The sequence below is a fragment of the Thunnus albacares genome, chromosome 14 (assembly GCF_914725855.1).
Source record: "Thunnus albacares chromosome 14, fThuAlb1.1, whole genome shotgun sequence".
Lineage (NCBI taxonomy): Eukaryota > Metazoa > Chordata > Actinopteri > Scombriformes > Scombridae > Thunnus > Thunnus albacares.
The window spans coordinates 20,695,457-20,715,671 of NC_058119.1; the positions used below are offsets into that span (position 1 = coordinate 20,695,457).

A 20,215-nucleotide genomic window follows, 5' to 3' on the forward strand; every position below is an offset into this window, starting at 1 on the left:
ACTCAAACTCTGAAATAAAAACTCACCGCTGAGTCAGAAATATGAGCCTGTTTCATCACAAGTCATCTGTCATAGCGTGGAATGAATAATATCAGTGACAGACTGTGTTTCTTACATCCAGTCTGTTCTGCTATTTTGACAGAGCAGAGAAACTCTTAACAGAGGTATGTTGTGCATTTTTCTCTCAGTACAATTATATTTAATGTGGTTGCTCCTCTCACCTGCAATAAAATTATGTATTAAGTTTAAATATTGTCTTACTTACAGTACACCTCTACGACGGGTGAAAATGTCTCGAGAAGCACCCGAAGGAATCCTCTGCTGCCTTTTCTCCCCTATTGTAAAGCACTGATAAGGCTGACATATAGAGTATGTAGACATGGGTTGTACCTAAATGATGAGGAGGCCCCTCAGGATGGTTAGTTGCCTGTTTAATTTACAATAACTTAAGCAAGACTGAGCAAGAGGGGATGAAGTGTATAGAACATAGTGAGAAGATGACTGTCAAGCTTACAACACAGGTTGCACGCCGTATATTTAGTGGAGGTTTTTTGGCCACTGCTTGATACAGAAAGTATTGCTGTGGTAGTGTTGTGATAGGGTTTTTTAAAAAAAAAGGTGTAGCCTTGTATCCAAAATAATAAAATCCAAAAGAGTAAAATTGAAGCTGAGTATATACATGGGTTTCCACAGCTAAACATGACATATCAGCATCATATACTAGCATATGACAGCTAGCCTCAGTTAAAAAATATGAGACCTGCGGAAGACCTTTTGCTGTCCAAACATTATGTCCAAGTAGAAAAAAAGAAGAATTTGGAATGACTATTCTGGTCCTGACTGAAATATCACAACAACTATTTGAATAGATTGCCATTGAATTTTGTATTGATATTAATAATCCACTGAGGATGAATAATGATGACGGTGATCTCATAACCTTTCCTCTAATGCCACTATGAGGTTGACATTTTTGTTTTTTTAGTGAAATATCATCAAATATTGATATTCATGTTCCCTTCAGGATGAGCTGAAGCACCATCTGCCTCCAACATCAGGTCAAGATTTTAATTTGTTTTTGTTTATGACCAAATACCTGCAAAACATGCATAACAGTATAGACAGGTAAATGTCCATAGAAACCAAGAGTTGGGCTGAATTTCTGCTTAAAGGATTTGACTGGCGATTTTCTATATTTTTCTTATTGTTAACAAATGAACCAATCCTACCTGCAAGTATTGTGTGTGTATCCAAAGCCTGATATATCTTATTCCTTTGTGCCGTAGAGCTCTGTTGTGGTCCAAAAACTATTAAAAACGTGTCAATGAGCCACACCGCTGCACTGAGTGACATGTTCCTTCATGCTTTACAGTTTGGGCACTGTAGTTTGTTTAGAAAGTTCTGTTTACAGTGCTTTGCTAGCTTGTTGTGCCACATAACACAACCTCTTGACTTTGTGCTATATTGTACATTTCTCATAGAACTTCAGTACAAAGTCAAGAGGTTGTGATATGTAGCACAAGCTAGCAAAGCTTTGTAAACAGAACCACGTTCCCACATATGCGCAGTGGCGTCTGCCGTACACAGAACTACTCTCCGGAGACTGAAAACATGATTGCTGTTATTAATCTTTGGAGCCGTTTCTAAACAAACTACCACAACCAGAATTGTGGTGAAGGAACATGTCAAAATGGTGTGGCTCATTGACGTGTGGAAATGGGTTCGTTTACCTCTGACTTTGGTGTATTTTGAAATTTACACAACCAGGGACATGGGTGGGATTGGGCAGTGGAGAAACTGTGTGTGTGTGTGTTTGTGTGTGTGTGTGTCGGGGTTGGCGGGGGGGTTGCAGAGAACAGGATGGGAAGGAGCTTCAAAGCCTGGGGAAGAGGTCCCTGGCCCCCCACTGCAGCCTTGTTCACATGAGAATCAATCTGGTGCCAGTGTTTGATGTGAACCGCAGATAAAAGAAACGAAACAAAGAATGACAGCGGGGAGATATGGAAAGATGGGGCACAAACAGACAGGGAGATTAATGGGACAGGCAGATAAAAAATGTGGAGGTATGAAGAGTTGCCAAAGGGTCACATTTACTAACGGACAGGGGAAAGTTATCCAAACAAGATGGGACGAGCAGGTGTACAGATGTTGTAAGAGATAAAAACACGTGATTGACAGAAACATGCAAGTAGGAGGACAAACTGAAAGACGGACACAGTCTTTCAGTCAGACAGACACAATCCATCAGTCAGTCAGACACTTAAGGGCAAGAAAGGTTCAAAGCCACCGTGGTGGACACCAGTGTAGTGTCTCCTCACACTGTCTCTTCATGACGCCAGGAACTCGCATTAACATCACAATGCAAACTGCATTATCATCATTGCCATCACCATTATCATAAAAAATGAAAATCATATCGTGTTTGGAGTAAAGCCCTCAGCTGGGCGGCTTTTGATAAAGGATTCACACCTGGGGAATGTGGTGAGGGGTGAATCCTGAAAAATATTGATCTCAATATAAATGCAGTTTTGAAAGAAACAGTCTGGTTTTTCAAGGTTTTCCATCAAATTAGATTGGAGGACTGGTATTCTTTGATAGATATCAGTCCTCCAATCTAATCCCTCTGCATCTCTTATTTTACTGATATGACTCAAAAATGTATCTTCATAAAAACCCTCCAATGCTAACATACTGTGTCTAAGTTGTAAAATTAGCATAATAACTCAGAAGCACCCTTTTTTAAACCTAAGGTCCACATAAACAGAGCTGAGAACTCCTCTCTTGCTTGTCCATCAGCCAGTTGGAGCCTGTCCTCCGAAAAAAGATATAATGACACAATAGATCATAATGTCAGTTGCCAAAACTGACCTATAGTTACGTTTGAGTGACAGACAATTTAGAGGCCGTAGTAATTATGACCCGGAGAAATGGTGCAGTTCAGATAATGTCTATATAAGGCATAGACTGTAAAAAATAATGGACGTAGCCACCATGACAACACCCATTGGTTTGTGAACTCCCGTTTTGAAGCTTTGAGTTTACATTTTGACCGTCGCCATCTTGGATTTTTGGAGCCAGAAATAATCATATTTGGACGAGAGGATGTCTCTGACCCTAACGCTAGCTGCTAGCTTGGTTAGCATGGTGCATTCACAGTGTATGGTTAACTGTGATAATGCTAATGCTAATTTTCACTAGTGAAAAACAGGTTTAAAACCATTAAAACAAAATGTGCTTACTGGGAAAAACTGAACATCAAACTCCTTAGAGGGTCTTTTAGTACAACCAAATGCTGAACAAGACTTTGTTAGGTGACCAAAATGTTACGTTTTGGTCGCCCATACAGTTGTCATATAAAAAGTGGACTTAGTGGGCTTTACTGCAGGAGACCACTATTCGCTTCCCATTTCCAACCGCAAGTTGGGACACTTTTTTAAAAACCACAACTACAATTGTCATGGTGTTTACTGTTGCCAGGACGACGAAGGTTGCCTAACTTTAAGGAAGTAGTAACTTTAACCCACACTGCATTTCAAGTGATCATTTTAACCCAAATGATGATCTTTCCCTAAACCTAACCAAGTGGTTTTTGTGCCCAAACGTAACCAGACCTTAACCACAGCATTGTCACACCATAAAACATCATTATTACAACAGTGACGTGTCGCAAATGATGTTGTCCTGCCCATGATTGCTGATAGAGGCGCCTGATTAGAAAACGCTCCTATGGATCGTTCTGAAAACACTCCTCTGGGTCGTTCTGTAGTGCATGGTCAAACGACCTATTTGGTCATTTAATTTGGAGGACTTGTTGGCTGGTCGTCATGCTCCTAATGGAACAGTGTAGGAATGTTGTTTTATTTGTACTAAGTTGAACAGAAAAGTCAGAACGGGGACAATGAGAGGCGGAGAGAGCAGCTTTTTGGTCTTTTCTTGTTTTTATTTCAGTCGAAACAGGCTCAGACATTGTTGTTCTTTCTGCTAATTAAGCTGTTAGAGAGAGGGGCTGGTCTGACAGGGCCCTGCTTGGCGGGGAGGCGAAGAGTCAATGGGCCGAAGCTGAACAGGAGACATTTATGGGCTGCCTTAAGCCATTGTTTCCCCCTACCGAGGATCTTTTCAGGCCGGCCGCCTCTGTCTCGGTGACCTGTACAATGAGAAGAATGCCACTCCGAGAACCCAGAGCTGGCCACAAAGAGCAGCCCTGCAGAATGAGGATTTCACGGCACTGGGCTGAATCCGGACGCTGCCAAGATTCCTCGCCTCTTCTGGTCATCAGACACTCTGAGCCACTCTTTGCCAGTGTGTGTGTGTGTGTTTGTTTATCTTCCAAAGGTGGAGAAATATATTGGAAACAGATGTTTTGCTTGTATTCACTGACACAGGTAAGTTTGAACAAAACAAAGTGATAATATATGGCTGTTAAATGCATTCAACAATAATGAAACTGAAGATATTTCTCCTGTAAAATAAACATTCTTGGTGTATTAAGAAGCGTGAAAACTTTCTTTTCTGTCAAAGTATTTCCCCTCAAGATTATAAAAGCATGAATTTCCCATTAATATGCTCAAAAAATCCATTTGGGGCTTTAATCAACTTCTCCAGAATGGTCTCTCTAAGTTTGTCCAGCAGCAGTTGTTTGAGCCACCTGTTCCTGTTACAGAAGCTGTCGCCCAACCTTGCAGATTAAACAGGTGAGATTAAGGCAAAGCTCTGGGCAGTTTGTAGAACATCCCCTAGCACAGGCTACAAAAACTCCTTCTGTGAATGTGTAAGTGAGTGTGTTTGTGTGTGTGTGTGTGTTTGTGCACGCTCTGGTCCATTTGATGGTCATCCAAGCGTCTCTGTGTGTTTACTTGGACAGTGTGTTCGGCGGCGAGGCAGATCCTTACTCTCTCGCCGAGTTGCACAGCTCTGTCGCTGGCCTGAAGATGAATTTGTGATCTGATTAGTTGTCACAGAAAACTTTCTTTTTTCAAATTGTGGTTTTCTAGTGACTTAAAACAAACCATTTCTGTGTCAACACCACCTGCTTATGTCTTATCAGCGTGCCAGTTTCTGCTCCTTTAGCAACTGCCATGTGTTGTCATAATGTAACTCCATTTACCACAAAGTGTTGAACGGCACTTTCAGACGAGCCAGCGCCTCGCACAACAAAGCAGCCCAATTATAGAGCCATTTATGTGTTTGTCAGGGGCTTCAAATGGGCACTGGTTTCTCGGTGTAGCCATATTGGCGAGGTCAGGCACAGCATCTGAAAAGGCAGCTTTATTACAGAACAACCCATCCCTCTCTCAGATGAACACCCAAGAAGAAAAAAAGACAAAAAAAAAAAAAAAAAGGGGAGAAATAAAAAATGACAACTTTGTTCTTTATAACAGTTTGGCTGAGCCTGCCTGTCTGGCTGCTCTGCGGAGCGCAGCAGCATGTGTTTCAGGGATTGTTCTGGAAGGGGGAGTGCAGAAACAGCAGGGAGCAGAAGACAAACAGGCAATTCGTGACTCATTAAACACGGCGACGGTGGCCAGCACAGTGGAGGGGTGTGAGGACCCGCGTTCCAACCGGGCGATAAACCCCCCCTGTACCAGCTGGAGCAGGCATCTGTCAGCCGCACGCCGCACCACGCCATGCCACCGATTATCAGCAACAAGCCATATCTGAGTGGCCGGCCACCGCCATTTTCAAACACCTTACACTTACATAACAGCCCTGATTGGCTCACATGGGACCCGCAGGTCTACTGACAGGCTTAACGTTGGAAAGTTTTTGCAGGCCGAGCCGTGGAGGGAGGCAATGTAAGTACTATCGCTCTGTCTCTGCTATATGAGAGGTCAACACATGTCATTTTGTTATGAGCAGCAGGTTGGCAGTTTGGTTTGGAAGGCCGTCTGCTAGCAGTGGCCCATAACACCAAAGAAAAGAAAGGACACCATACCAAGAATAACAACCTGCTCCCAGGGCAAGAGTTGAAATCCAGGTAATTTTAACTACAAAACTTATGGCACAGACATCTGAGAGTTACTAGTAGACCACTGTGCCTGTATCTGTCCTTGAAAAACAAAAAGAAATGCATAAATATTGAACTGGGTGTGATTTGGGCTGTGACACTGCGGGTGTAAAATAGTTAAAAAAACGGTTAGAGAATTTGTGGGTCCAATTTTTAAAATGTATTTGTGAAATACACCGATATCTTTAATAATTTCTCAATTCCTGCTTCTTGGGAGATGTGACCACAAATACTATGTGTAGATATAAAATTTCAGCCCAAACATGACCATATTCACACAACAAAGAGGTTCAAAAATTGGAATTCCTTCAAACTTGTACGATCGGTGGTATATTGGAGACTCCAGTGTCTTTTACAACTATTTATTCCTCCATCTGTCTCAATAAGAAGAAAAAAATGTCAGAAGAGAATGTTCTCCCTGAAAAAATGAGGTACTAAACCACACAGACAACATAACTCAACAATAACTTATGACATTGGGGATGCAAGGTAATCAAAATTCTCCATCGCTTGGAAAACCTCAACATCAGCACAACTTTGCAACGAGGTAAAAGTTTGCTCTCAATATAATTTAACGAGCTGCTAACTGCCTAATTAAATGCTGAGAGCAGATAAAAGCATGAAATATAGATAAGCTGGAAACACTGCGGCTGTAGCGCTACGGTCCATGCAGAGGAAGACAGTGATGTCTCCTGAAGCCACACACAACAGAGCAACTGAACCGAGCCTCGTCCTCCACCCGGCTGTGAATGTTTAATAAGAAAAGTGAAGCTAAACATGTCGCCACATAAGCCATGAGTAAGACAGAATCGCCTGCTAATGGAGCAATGTAAAGAAAAAGAAAAAAAAAAACAATGTTCGATTGAAAGCCGGCATTAATGTGGTGCTTCACAAGCTCGTGGCATTTCTAGGACTGAGGGATTGGGGCTTTAACAGCGCTCGTGGTGTGACAGACGGGGCCTCTCCCTCTCCTCACCAGTGGAAGCCAGGGTTGTAATTCTGACTTTAGCTGTCTTTACGACTCCCTCTCCTCATTTCTCTGGAATATGAAAACATCAGCATATGGCTGCCGACAGCACCGAGGCTAAGGAGTCATTTTCCCTTAAGTAACATTGGGACAGGGGTGACATTCACTTCCATACTACCCCCCTGGCTCAAAAAAAAAAAAGGACAGAGGAAGAGACAAAAAGAGAGACTGAGACAGAGATACAGAAGAAGAGGAGACATATTGTGAGACACACAAGGACAGAGAATTTCAGACAGAAAGAAAGAGAAAGACAAAGATGGTTTGACTCTCATTCTCTTGCACCAGCAGGTCTTCATCGCCTCTCTGTCTCTGTGTGTTCAGTGTGCAGTTCACAGAGTTTCATGTGGCTACCAGGAACAGAAAATCTGTCCATCAGCTGCCAAAGGTTCCAGCTCCGCTCCGTTCCTCTGAGCGCTCTTAAAAACCCGCTGTTTCACACCCATGAATTACACTATTTATGGCCCTGGTTAAAATGGGCAGTTTCTGGGCACGCTGCACGTGTGCGCCTCTGTTTCTGTGTGTGTGTGAGTGTGAGTGTGGGTGTGCCATGTGGCAGATGGGAAGCAATATGGCACACCTCTGCCCAGACAGATGTGGCAAAGCACATCACACCGAACATCTGGACCGGTGGCAACCTTCACCCTCAGCCGACAAGCTAACTTTACCTAGCTGCTGAGGACCTGGGAGGAGAGGAGAGGGTGAAACACTGGCTCATAACATGTCACATGTCCATGTGATCTCTTACATCACATCTTCATCTCCAGCAGCATTTTGACTGACAGATGAGGAATCCCACCTCCCTCAGTGAGGGCTGTCAATCATTTGCTTTGTGGAGTGGAGCGCTGAGGCCTGTCCCAACATGGGCCTGTCATGGCCTGCTGCACAGGAGAACATTCCCACCACTCAGGGGGCAGCCGAGCCGGGACAGACTGGGGCTTCTACGGGTAGTGAGAAACGCAGGAAGGGCCCGCCAGGAGAGAGGCATGGGGCCGGAAAAATAAGGGACTGAAACTTTGCTGTGATATACAGAATGTTATTTCCAGTGTTGGGCAAGATATTTGAAAAATGTAATCACCTACAAATTACATAACGTAATTACAATTACATTTTATTTGGGGGCTGCTCTTGTAGTGACCTGCAGCAGGTGTGTTTGTGTCTGTGCGTTTTGTTTTTTGTACTTGTGTTGTTTTTTTATCTTGTGCCCCTGACTGAAAGTCAAGTTTCCCATCTGGGATAATAAAGTGACTGAACTGAACTGAAACGTAATTACTTTACTTCTTACTTTTCTTTTGTCACTCAGGTGCCTTTTAAGCAACTTCAAAGCCTCCACACTCACGTTACATCTTCTGTGTTTAACACGTGTAGAAAACGAGACTTGCCTTAACAAGCAGCCCGCCGCAGGTTGCAGGTATTTACTGACCAGCTGATCAATAGCTTGCTTAACGTTTTCCCCAGTGACTACCTGAGGTCTCATCCTCACAGTTAAGCTGCATTATTCTCACACCTTTCAACTCTGACCTAAAAAGACACAAGATCAGTGGTGGAAAGTAACTAAGTACATTTACTCAAGTACTGTACTTAAGTACAATTTTGAGGTACTTGTACTTTCCTTGAGTATTTCAATTTGATACTACTTTATTCTTCCACTCCACTGCATTTCAGAGGGAAATATTGTACTTTCTACTCCACTACATTTATTTGACAGCTTTAGTTACTTTTCACATTAAGATTTGACACAATGGATAATATAAACAAGCTTTTAAAATACAACACATTGTGAAAGATGAAACCACTGGTTTCCAACCTTTTTGGCTTTTGACGTCTTACAACAAAGCTCCACCAAATAGTGATTTTTCCCTCTAAACTTCTCACATGGTTTCATTTCAATAAATATTCAAATGATCCAATATTCCACCAAAAATCAAAGATTAGAGAAACTGAAAACAAATTTGTGTATCAGAACTTTGTTTTTTCTTCTTTCCTCTCCCATTAATCATCTCACGATCCCTCAGATTTATCTGGTGACCCTTTGGAGGGGCCCGACCCCTAGGTTGGACTAAACTAGCTAACTATATATAAAGTAGTTGAAACTAGCTCCACCTCCAGCAGCTACAACAGTAACATGCTGTTTACACACTGATGCTTCAGTATTAATAATCTAATGATGTCATATATAATAATATATCAGTCAGAGAAACGCAACGAGTACATTTACTTTAATTCTTTAAGTACATTTTGCTGCTAATACTTATGTACTTTTACTTAAGTAGGATTTTTCATGCAGGACTTTTACTTGTAATGGAGTATTTTTACATTGCTGTATTGGTACTTTTACCTAAGTAAAGGATCTGAGTACTTCTTCCTGCACTGCACAAAATGCAAATAAGACAACTTTGGAGTTACCTGGAGTCACATTTCTCCTCTTTTGGTGGCGGCTAACTGGGTCCCCACAGCTCTGGGGTATATATCAACCTTCCATTAAAAACTACTGGTAGGACAGCAAGTCTCACCTTTAAACCAAGCAGAATTTGGAATTTGAAGCCAATGCGGAAGTACCTGAAAGTGCAATGCCACCAGTGGCTGCTAGATGTTGGCTCCAAAAAAGTGTTCACCGCTCAGTGTTCCCAGTAGGCTAGAATTCACTTCGGACCGAGGTAGCGGGTTGTGTTTCCAGAGCATGCCTGCACTCTTCATTCGGAAGATCCTGACTCCAAATGAAAAAGACCAAACCCGCTCTAATACAAACCAGTGGATGATGTCACATCTCACTATATGTCACTATAATAGTTTCACCCTTTTGAAACTGCAGTTTAATGACCCCAAAAATGTGGAAATGTAAAAGTTTCTACTAAATCCACTGGATCTGAAACTAATTCTAAGATCTGAATACAAGAATATGTGGTTAAGTCATTTTGAAAACAAGTTTCCCTCCTGCCAAGGCTGCGATGGAAGAAAAAAAAAAAAGTATTTCAGTGCAGTGTATTTCACAGATAGTATTCAACATTAGGTAAACCATAATAACACACAGGAACTGAAGCCCAATTAAACAATCAAAGAACAATTTCACAGTAGAGCAGACAACAGGTAATTAGCTGACTTTCCACGGTAAGGATGAAGCAAATGATTGTATTTTGTTTTACTGCATGCTGTAACATACAGGACACAGAGACGGGACAGCAGTGAATTTGCATATCAGAGGCCTGAGTTTTCATGTGATCTTGCATAATTAATTAATTTATTTTGTGTGCCTCTTCCTCTGTAGGATACAAGCAAAGTATTCTCTTTGTATACTGTATTTCCCTGAATATAAGCCTATATTTTTTCTGGATGTTATGTTTGAAAAAGCGGGGATTATATTATATTTGATGACAGAACTGTACCAGTCCAACCACAGTCCCTATAATACCGGCCGCTACATTTCATTGCATTAAGAGAGAGTTGCATTATGGGCTGTTTGCATACATTATATGTCATTTATTGCCATTACATTCAAGTCACAGAGCTTAGCATTCAATCTTCTGAAAAATACGTAACAATCTCTGAAAAACTCAGATGGTTGTTAAATAAAACTTACCGCTCCCTGAAGGTATTTCTTCTTTGAGGCCCATCTGGATGAAAAAATATTGAGTCTGCTGCACAATATTTTCTCTTTCTTCTCCAGGTAGCTGTTAACGACATGTCTCCTAACTCAATTTGTACAAGGTGAATCAAAATTAAATATTTTTCAGTTCAGTATCAGTTAAATTAGAATATGTTGATGTGTACAAAATAACAAAACATACAAAAGAAAATAAGTAACAGACTATGATGTTGACGTATCCAATACAATGCGGCTAATGCTGAAGCGCTGCACATTTAATGATCAATCAAGGTAACATTTATCACTAATCTGTAACATATGAAATAACTGTGTTTGCAGTTTCAACAATAAACAATTCTGTAAACAACCACAGATTGCAGACTGACTTAATGTCCTGCTTTTCTTTTCTTTTCATCTGCATCTTCTTCATCTTGGCAGCGGTCAAAGATCACATCATTTAGCGGTGTTATATTATTTCCCATGCCATAAGGAAGCTCCTAGGGGAATAAGAACAGACATATGTTGGACAGAGGTGTGCTGGATGCCTATAGTCTGTAGCCCAGATGTCCTCCTGTTCACACAAAGCACAGTCAATATGGATCACATCCTTACTCGCTTCAAACCAAAACATCCCAAACTGCAAGAACTTTTTCTTGTTACTCAGTGTTACTCAAAAGCCACCAAATAAACAGTGTTTTGAAACAATAAATCTTTTCATTAACATTATATTTTATATAGTTTTTCACCTTCTTGAAGTCTTTTCCTCATGGTGTGTGCATACACGGCTCACATTTCATTACATTTTCTGCATCCCGCCTGCAGAAATCAACCTGCAGACGCCTTCCTCAGTCCCCTTCTCCTCCGCTCCCTCACTCACTCTCTCTCTCTCACTCTCTCAGCTCTTTGAATAATTAGTGATGTGTGTCAATATTGTGGCCCATAGTAACCATATGGTGGGTGCAGGCAGACAGGCCATTGTTGGGAGCTGTGAAATATTGTGTATCCCTGCGAGGGCTGGAGCCAGCAGAGGCAGGAAGTGTTGTCGGGACTGACAGGGACATTGTGCGCTTGAATGGGCAAGTCCTCGGTGGCAGGGAGCACCGCGGACCCAGACAGAAAGTCTTGACCCTGGCGAGAAAGGCTGATTAGGCATGGTGCTGCAGGCCTCTCCTTCATCCACCCCCACCACCACCGCCACCACCGCCACCCCCAACTAGAAGCCGTTAGGGCCCGAGCAGAATACAACAAGGCCACTTAACTCAGTGACGCCTTTTCACTGCACACATAAAAACACTCATATATTCATGTCAGGGATGGAGAGCAGAGGAGAGGGACGGGGGCGCAGTCAGTGTGTGAACTCAGGAATGACGAGAGTGTGTGTGATTTGTGGGAATGACTGTGTAACATAGAGAGTGTGAACCCAACAACTGATCTGATGCCTTTTGAGTATAGAGAAGATAGCGTTCTTTAGATGTGTTTTACCATTTTCTTTCAGCGGTTCTGTCTCGCTTCTTAATATGCATCAAAACTAAATGATGTAATTAGTGTTTTGTGCAAAGGACAGATTGAAAATTGTGCTAAGCTTTTGTTTTACAGTCCTCATATCGCCACAGTGTAATCAGAAAAACACATTAGTTCAGATGTAATAGAAGGAGGCCAACATTATCCAGTCACATTAGCAAGCTGTGGAGTGCAGGATAGCTGAGCTGCTCGTGCATCCCGACACTACTCGAAGCCTTAAAATACGATAAAACACCCCAACAAATATCTGACTCTTAACTCTGCAAACATTTAAATCCAGGAAATCCTTCGAAATGTCAAGGAGGGACATTTAATTGCGATACGTCTTTGGCAAACATTTTATTTGCTAATTAACCATTTAACAAATTAAATATTTAAACTTTATATTGCAAAGAAAAAGTCACCCACTGAATAAATCAATGTGATGATGAGACTAATGGGGACAAATATGTGATGTGTTTTAAATGATTAGAGGCATTAAGGTAAAATTTACTGTAAAACACCTACGTTTTTAATGCAGAGCACTGATGTCATGATAGTTTTTCCACAAAATTGATCATATTTTGGATTTTGCAGAAACAGCTCATGCTCACTTGTGAAGTTATGGACGGGGGACTAATTTTCTTCCTGCAAAACAAGCTGGGTAGCTTCAACCAGAGGAGCGAGTTCATCTGGTTCGGTCTCATTTCGCCGTCCTCTGAGTCTTCTGCTCCTCTCTGCTCCATAACTGCCTGATCAAATACGCTTCCATCCACGTCCCCTCTCCTCCTCGTCTCTCCATCCTTCTCCTCTTTCATCCCGTCCTCCTTTCCCCTCTCTGCCAATTATCTCTCCGTCAGTCTGTCACACTTTGTAGTACAATAAAGGCGTCCTAAATTGATGCCCATCCCGCCTTTATCCCCCTGATAAAGCACAACAATTAAGGCTCATGTCTCTTTGCTCAGGGCCTTTGATGGCTCACAAAGCTGCACCCAGAAAGAGGGAGAGGTGGTGGAGCTACACTCAGCTTGCTTGCTCTCTCTCTCTCCCTCTCTCTCTCTTTCTTTCTCTCTCCCTCTCAAATGTACACTAATGCAGGTATGAACACATGTGCAAAAAGAAATCTGTGCACAAAAATGCATATGCACCAACACACAGTACATAAACTTATAAATCACACACAAACATTCATGAGAGCCTGCCTGGTCTACTACTTACCTGCATCTTCTGTGCAGTACAAAAACGTAGCATTTTGTAGATTGGAATAAAAAACAAATTCTCCAAATTAAGCGACGTTTGAAACCACCTTCCAGGATGACACACACTGTTTTCTGATCTGACGTCCCTACAGTATCTCCAGGACGACATTCTTTGTCTTTGCTTTTCAAAACCGTCCGAAATGTTTGCAATTAACAATTATTTTCATTATCGATTAATCGATTAGTGGTTTGTTCTATAAAATGAACTCACAACAGAGATCTTTGTCAGGCAATTTTGACAATGCCTGACGAAGATCTCTGGTAGAAAGTTTTTTTGGATGTGTGTACTCTACACCCTCTTTGTCTATAAATTGTCAGAAAATGGTGAAAAAATGTGGATCACTGCTTTCCAGAGCCTGAGGTGATGTCCTCAAATGTCTCGTTTTGTCCACAACCCAAAGATGTTCAGTTTACTGTCATAGAGGACCAAAGAAACCAAACAATATTCACATTTGATAAGCTGCACCGGCAGGACACAGTCTACCTGAGAGCCACACTAACGATTAAGTAAATCTGCCCACTAATTTGTCATCCTACAACAAACAACATGTAATGCAGCCAATACAATCTGAATTGAAAACAGGCTTATAGTTACTATGGGGTTGAGCAGAAACAGACATTTCTTTGACTTCCTTCATGATATATTTTTTAGTGTGCTGTTGCAATCCTTGTGAATAATGTGTATTGGCTGCATTATCATAATAATCATAAACAGGATTTTATACTACTACTCTTATTGATACCCCGTATTGGTTTATCTGTACTTTTTCATTATTAAAGAATTGCTTTTTTGAAGATATATTATTTCAAAAAAGAATACATTTGGAACAGGATTAGTGGGGATTAACTGATTTATCTTTTAAATATAAGTAAATATTGTTTCTGGAGTAGCAACAACAAAGGCACCATATAAGCTCAATAATATCTCACTGGGCACAAATCTAAAATGTCTATAAAATAAATAATATTCCTGACATCAAAATACTGAGTGAAGTTTAGAAAGAATGAGGAACGTAGAGATCAGTCACTAACAGTCTTTCATCCCGTCCTCTGTCCTCCTCCCTCTGCTGCTGATGTGATTCGCTGCCTGCGGGTGTTTGTTAGTTCAAACTTACCCAAGTTATAACATAAGTAGCTATTAAATGTAGATTTACACATCAATAAATTAACACAGCTGAATTAACCAACTGACATAGCTAACGTTGCTAATATCTGACCTGCTTAGACTGAACAGTAAAAGAGGTAATATGGAATATGGATCAACATACTGCATCTGATCTGACACTTAACATTACATTTCACAAAAAAATAATAATGTACCTCAAATTATGAAACCCAATAATGTTAGACTAAATGACAAAATGACGTATCTTACGTTAGCATAATTGGATATTTCCCTCTAAAACACACATATTTCTTCAGATATGCAGATATAGATGAAACAAAGTCAGACCTACATTCACAAAGACTTGTTCATTAAGTTTATTATATCTTTTGGCCCCTAAAACTGTTATTTTTTTAAGTTACAGCTCATGATGCTAAAGTGACTTCCTGTTTCTTATTGGGTGGCTCTACAGTTGTTTCCTAACAACCAATTCACACGTTACTAGATGTCTAGATAAGACATTTGTTAAGGGGAACATATAATGCTTTTAGTGATTTTCTGTTATTTATATACTGTTATGATGTCGCATATCTGTGTTAAACATGGTCAAAGTTCCAAATCTTGAGGTTAATTTATGTGGAAATGCTCCTTGCTCTTCAACCCACATGAGTGGCTCGTCATCCAGAGATTCACCATTTCATCTCGCCGTTTTTTCTGTGTGACACGCGTGGTTCTCAGCAAAAATAGGCAGTGAAAATGATCTGTTGATAGTCATATTGACATCATACCAGCAACATTAGTTTCAATGTCTATATCTGTCACATCTGTCATGTCACAGACATAAAAAAATATTAAGTGTCACCACTGTGGGTCAGCCTACGTGGTGAACACCGAGGCAGGGAGCCTCTCTGGCGGGGAATTCCAGCACAGAGAGTCGGTGACACTCGGAGCTTCTTTTCTCGACTCCTCCTGCTCGCTTTATGTGACATTAGTTCAAATCAGGACTCCTGCCTGTTGTTTCACTCGCTTCCATGTGTTATTATTTTCCTTATTTGTTGTCAGTTTCCTTCTTTACAATTTGTTTGGAGGTTCGTTTGTCGTTTGTGTGTTTAGCTCATTTGGGAAACTTGGTGTTGTCATAGAGGTATTTTCATTACTTGGAGCGGTGACAGTGGGGGTTTAACTTGAAGAAGACACAGAAGTATGCTCAACCAGACCTCACCATGCCCATCAGAAAGAAAGCAACTTTCACCTCACATATTATTATTTATTTTTCACAATTAAGCACACATTTCTTAACCTTTTTCTGTCTAAACTAAATAAAAATCAAATTTATAATGAAACAATATGAAACATTGTATTTCTGATAGCCATTATCAAAGTACATAATGTAGAGAGACAGGTTTGGAAGTAGCAGCGCTGCAGCAGCTACACTGTGTGTGTGGACACCATACGCCTGCGAGCCGCAGCAGTTCAGCGATGCGCTGCTCAGGTAGAGGTAGGCTGTGTGGCCCGACATGTGCGGGTGTATTTGAGAAGTTGACATTTCGAGTAAAGAACAAGACAAAGTAGTGATATCCTACCACTATAGTTTGTTTCATGGTTTGTTGATGTAGCTTCTGCAGCCAGCATACGTCTGTCGGGTGGGCGGCTTCCAAGAGCTGGCCAATCAGAACAGAGTGGACTCCTCAGGAGGGGGGACCTTAAAGAGACAGGAACTAAAACGACCTGTTTCAGACAGAGGCTGAACTGAGGGGCTGCATAAAGAGCCAGTATAGCATAAATAAAGAGCTTTTGAACTGTAATCATGCAAAGTTATTCCAGTACAGCCCCAAAATATAAATATAGATCTGAAAATGTGCATGAGATGTTCCCTTTAAGTGTTAATGGTGCAACCTGATTTAGTAAATCACTACTTTGAAACTAGCTAGTAGCTACTAAGAACTTATGAAGGACTTTATGCACAAACCAAGTGATGGATATAAGAACCTATTTGGTGCAACCGGCTGCAGGAGGTGAGGTGAGTCAGTAGGAAGGAGAAACAGTGTGATACTGGAAGATGCTTAAGTCATGAGAGACCAGACTGTGGCCTCTTTGTCATGCTCATCTTGTGTGAGGCACACTGGTTTAACACAGTTCCCAAATATGCAGTTAGGGTCATTTAAAGTTATCTTCCAGATTAAGTGAAATGCCTAGACTAAACACATCATCTGAGTTTCCTGCACTGGAAACATGTTTTTGCTGGATGTTTGTAATGTAAGACATGAGCTTTTGCCAGGAGGACACACAGACTTATAGCTGGCTGGGTTGTGTAGACCTACATTTTTCCCGAGCACTGATCAGCAAGTTTAGTGTTTTGTGTTTTTTTAAACATTTTTGATAAAGCTGATCTTCTGGGTTTCTGTGGTCGTGGTTTCCTGGTGGCAGCTGGTGAATACACTGGGGACGGCTGCCTTTCACCTGGATTTGCAGTGGAGTGATGCGTGGGATTTTGGCTGTGGGCTGCAACGAACGATTATTGACAGTATCGATTCATCTGCCAATCATATTCCCACTTAATCATTTAGTCCATGAAATGCCGAAAAATAGTGAAAAATGTCATAATTTTACAATGATATACAGTACGACAGATAAAAATTTGAGAAGCTGCAACCAGATCATTTTTACTTTAAAAATTACATAAACAATTCAATTATTATGTAAATAGCTGATGATGAATTTTTCATTTTTTAGTGATCATTCATTCTGTCTGTCTTCTTGTTCTTTTAAGCAGGACACAAAAAGCACTAATGTCACTGAAAGCACCAATAATGATGTGAGTTATAGTGTAACAATATAAGATGATTATGTTATTATATTTCCAGACATCATGGTCCGAGCTGTGAAATGTGAAACAACGACAAACTCTTAAGTCGTGGTTTCTTCTGAAAAGAGAACAAAAGTTTCTGTTTTTGTTTAAAAGAGAAAATTGTTTGTAAATGATTGATAAGAGTCTTGTAACAGCAAAATGTGGTAAACAATCATATTTACTCGGGGTATTGCAAATTTGGTCGATGAGAATTAAAGCATAGATAATTACTGAGTAAAAGCTAAAACATTCAGCACAAAAAAAAAGAACATTTAAAAAACACAGCGTGATTCCTGCAAGAATGTTCAACATGTTACCTCTTTGTTTATTGAGTTGTTTTTGCTATATGCCGTGACACCAGGGGGTAAGCTGTAAATTTGAATTGTCAGTGGAAGTAAATGGAAAGGTGTGAAGGAAAGCAGAAGACACAACGTCATTAAAATCCATCTTTGGTCTGTGAAGGATTCAAATACACGAGAGAAGCTCTGTCGTTATGTCAGACAACTGAAATCATATCTGCACCCTGTTATTATACCGCATCTTTTCACCAGAAATGGATCTGAGGAGACGTGAACACAAACTTTGCTACTCAAAGAACCACAAAATGATGCAAAACAAAATGATATTTCTCTGAATGTTGCACCTGTTATTTATTCTGTCGCTGCCTACAACTACTTTGATATTTTATGACAAGACTGTACTTTCTGTGTCATTAAATAAATGTGTTTCTCTGATTATAGACTGCCAGTATATGAGGAAATATCTCATGGTTTATGATGTTCAGTGTACAAAAAAGGTTTCCTTTCTGTTGTTGAAGTCCTTAAGACTGAATCTCATGAGTTTCTTGATTTGATGGCTTTTTTAGAGGTACAATATATTTAAATATTTATTTTAAATTTCACCAATACGTCTTAGTTTAAGAGATAGTTTATGTCTTTGCAAAAATATTCCTTGTTGTGGCTTTCCATTATTTAAAATAACTCGATTGATAGTGTAGAGTATAGACAGGGTTCATAAATAATGTAAACACCTTTTGCACATTTAAGTAACTTATGCACAATTACAAAAAACATTGTCTCAATGGATCATATTAATCTTATTGTCAATCAGCAGCATTTGTCAACAAGGGAAAAAGGTCTGGAGAACAACATGTTAATATTTCAGAGCAACATGAGACACTTACAGCTACAAAGCTGCAAATAGCTGTTGAAACAGGCACAAAGGTCATAAAAAAGCTAAGTTAGTACATGTTTACAATGCTAATCTTCATCAAACACCACACCATAGTGCAAGTAAATGGTGTTATCTTTTCATGAGATATTCCTTCAGGTTGTCTCTATAGATAACATGCTGTGTTTGATAACAGACAAACAAAATGAATACATATTAATGCCTAGCCAATATGACAATAAAACAATATATTTCCTTATTTGATTTGATAATAATAATAATAATAATAATAATAATAATAATAATAATAATAATAATAATAATAATAGTATTTTGTCGCCTTCATCAAGTGTGCAGGCCTACTTTGTGCTAAAGGGAAGTTTTCACTTTGATGCTCTTATAGATTCAGTGTTTTAATATGTTAAGAGAAGAGGCCAAAAAGTATTTAAAAGGAAAAATAATTAATTGCAGAGGTCTGTGAAACTCAACAACACCCAGGTTAAACATGCTGCAGTGTATCAGGAAGTGTTGCTCTGTCTCTACCTCTTGTTGTAGCTGAACTGACTCTGTCTGTTTTTCTCGGTTGCCAGGTTTGTCTGTATCCACCAGTTTCAATGGCCAGGATGTGATCATGTATGTTCATGTCTGTCTCAGTTTCTGTTTCCTCAAGGTGCCCCCGTAATCTGCCACTCGGTGAAATCTGCTCATACTGAAGTTTACTTTGTTTTTTTTGTTGCAGATATCCACTGGTTGATTTCCTTTTTCTTTGGGTATCATTTGGTTGGTTCACATGTTGTGAAGGCTGTGCCGAGGCCGAGGACTTTCTCTCCCTCCAGCAGCACCAGCTCAGCAGTGTAGTTACCTGGGAGGCAGAACCATGTGAGTGAGTAATGTTGTTGAAACAAAAGCCCTGACAGCAGAAGTGTGGAGAGAGTGATGAGACCCCCTGCTGGCGTGCTAGCTAGCCTGGCCTCGGAGTCTCCTTTTTGGCTTTCCCTTTCAGACTCCTGCCCCTGAGGGCCCGGAGCCCTGGAGACACCGGGATCCTGGAGAGGCCCAGGTCCTAGTTTAGGAATAGTTACCCCTCATACAAATGTTGTAGCCAACTTTTATAGGTTATAGATAGGTTCACAAATTGTAAGCTTTTTAAAACTTTTAGAAATTAAGTGAAAGTAAGGATTTACGTATTATTAAGGTAAAGATATTAACATTATTTTCATTATTCCATTTTATTGAAAATTATCTTTGAAATTGAGGCACTGTAAGAGGTTTGAGCTGCTGCAGACACTGAGCTCAGTGTCCCAACATTAATAACACGCCCTAATTGTGATAAAAGGGAACTAATATGTATAAGTAGGCAAACTTTGAAATACATTATACATCACATGACAGAGAGCTTCATAGTGATAAATACTGAGTACTGTTTCTCTGGTTGCTGCTGCTGTAAAGCAGGGATTTATGGCACAACTTCCCCTACATCCAAAGTCCATGGAGAAAGAAACAAGTCTGAAAAACTCAAAACTCCAACAAGACTTTTATTATAAACAACAGCTTCTACTGTGAGACCAACTCGTTTTGGCTTGTGGCCTTCATCAGGGTCAGTATACAACACATTACAAAGTACATTTAAATAAGATGGGTGTGAAACAAAAAAAAAAACATTAACGAAGGTTAAAAAAAAGACAACCAATCATATACATACACTCACTTGTCAGCCAA

The 20,215-nt window shown here is 40.3% G+C and overlaps 1 long non-coding RNA gene across 2 annotated transcripts; it reads right to left on the reverse strand.

Annotated features, from left to right (window-relative positions):
* Positions 1 to 9,833: 9,833 nt before the first annotated feature.
* Positions 9,834 to 12,893, reverse strand: LOC122997439. 2 transcript variants are annotated; one of them, XR_006407211.1, is made up of 3 exons: positions 12,729 to 12,893; positions 10,609 to 11,111; positions 9,834 to 9,974 (listed from the first exon to the last, which is right to left on the reverse strand). It is a non-coding gene; the product is annotated as an uncharacterized LOC122997439 (long non-coding RNA). The 2 variants fall into 2 exon arrangements; XR_006407212.1 differs by lacking the exon at positions 12,729 to 12,893 and adding an exon at positions 11,361 to 11,736.
* Between the last annotated feature and the right edge of the window lie 7,322 nt (positions 12,894 to 20,215).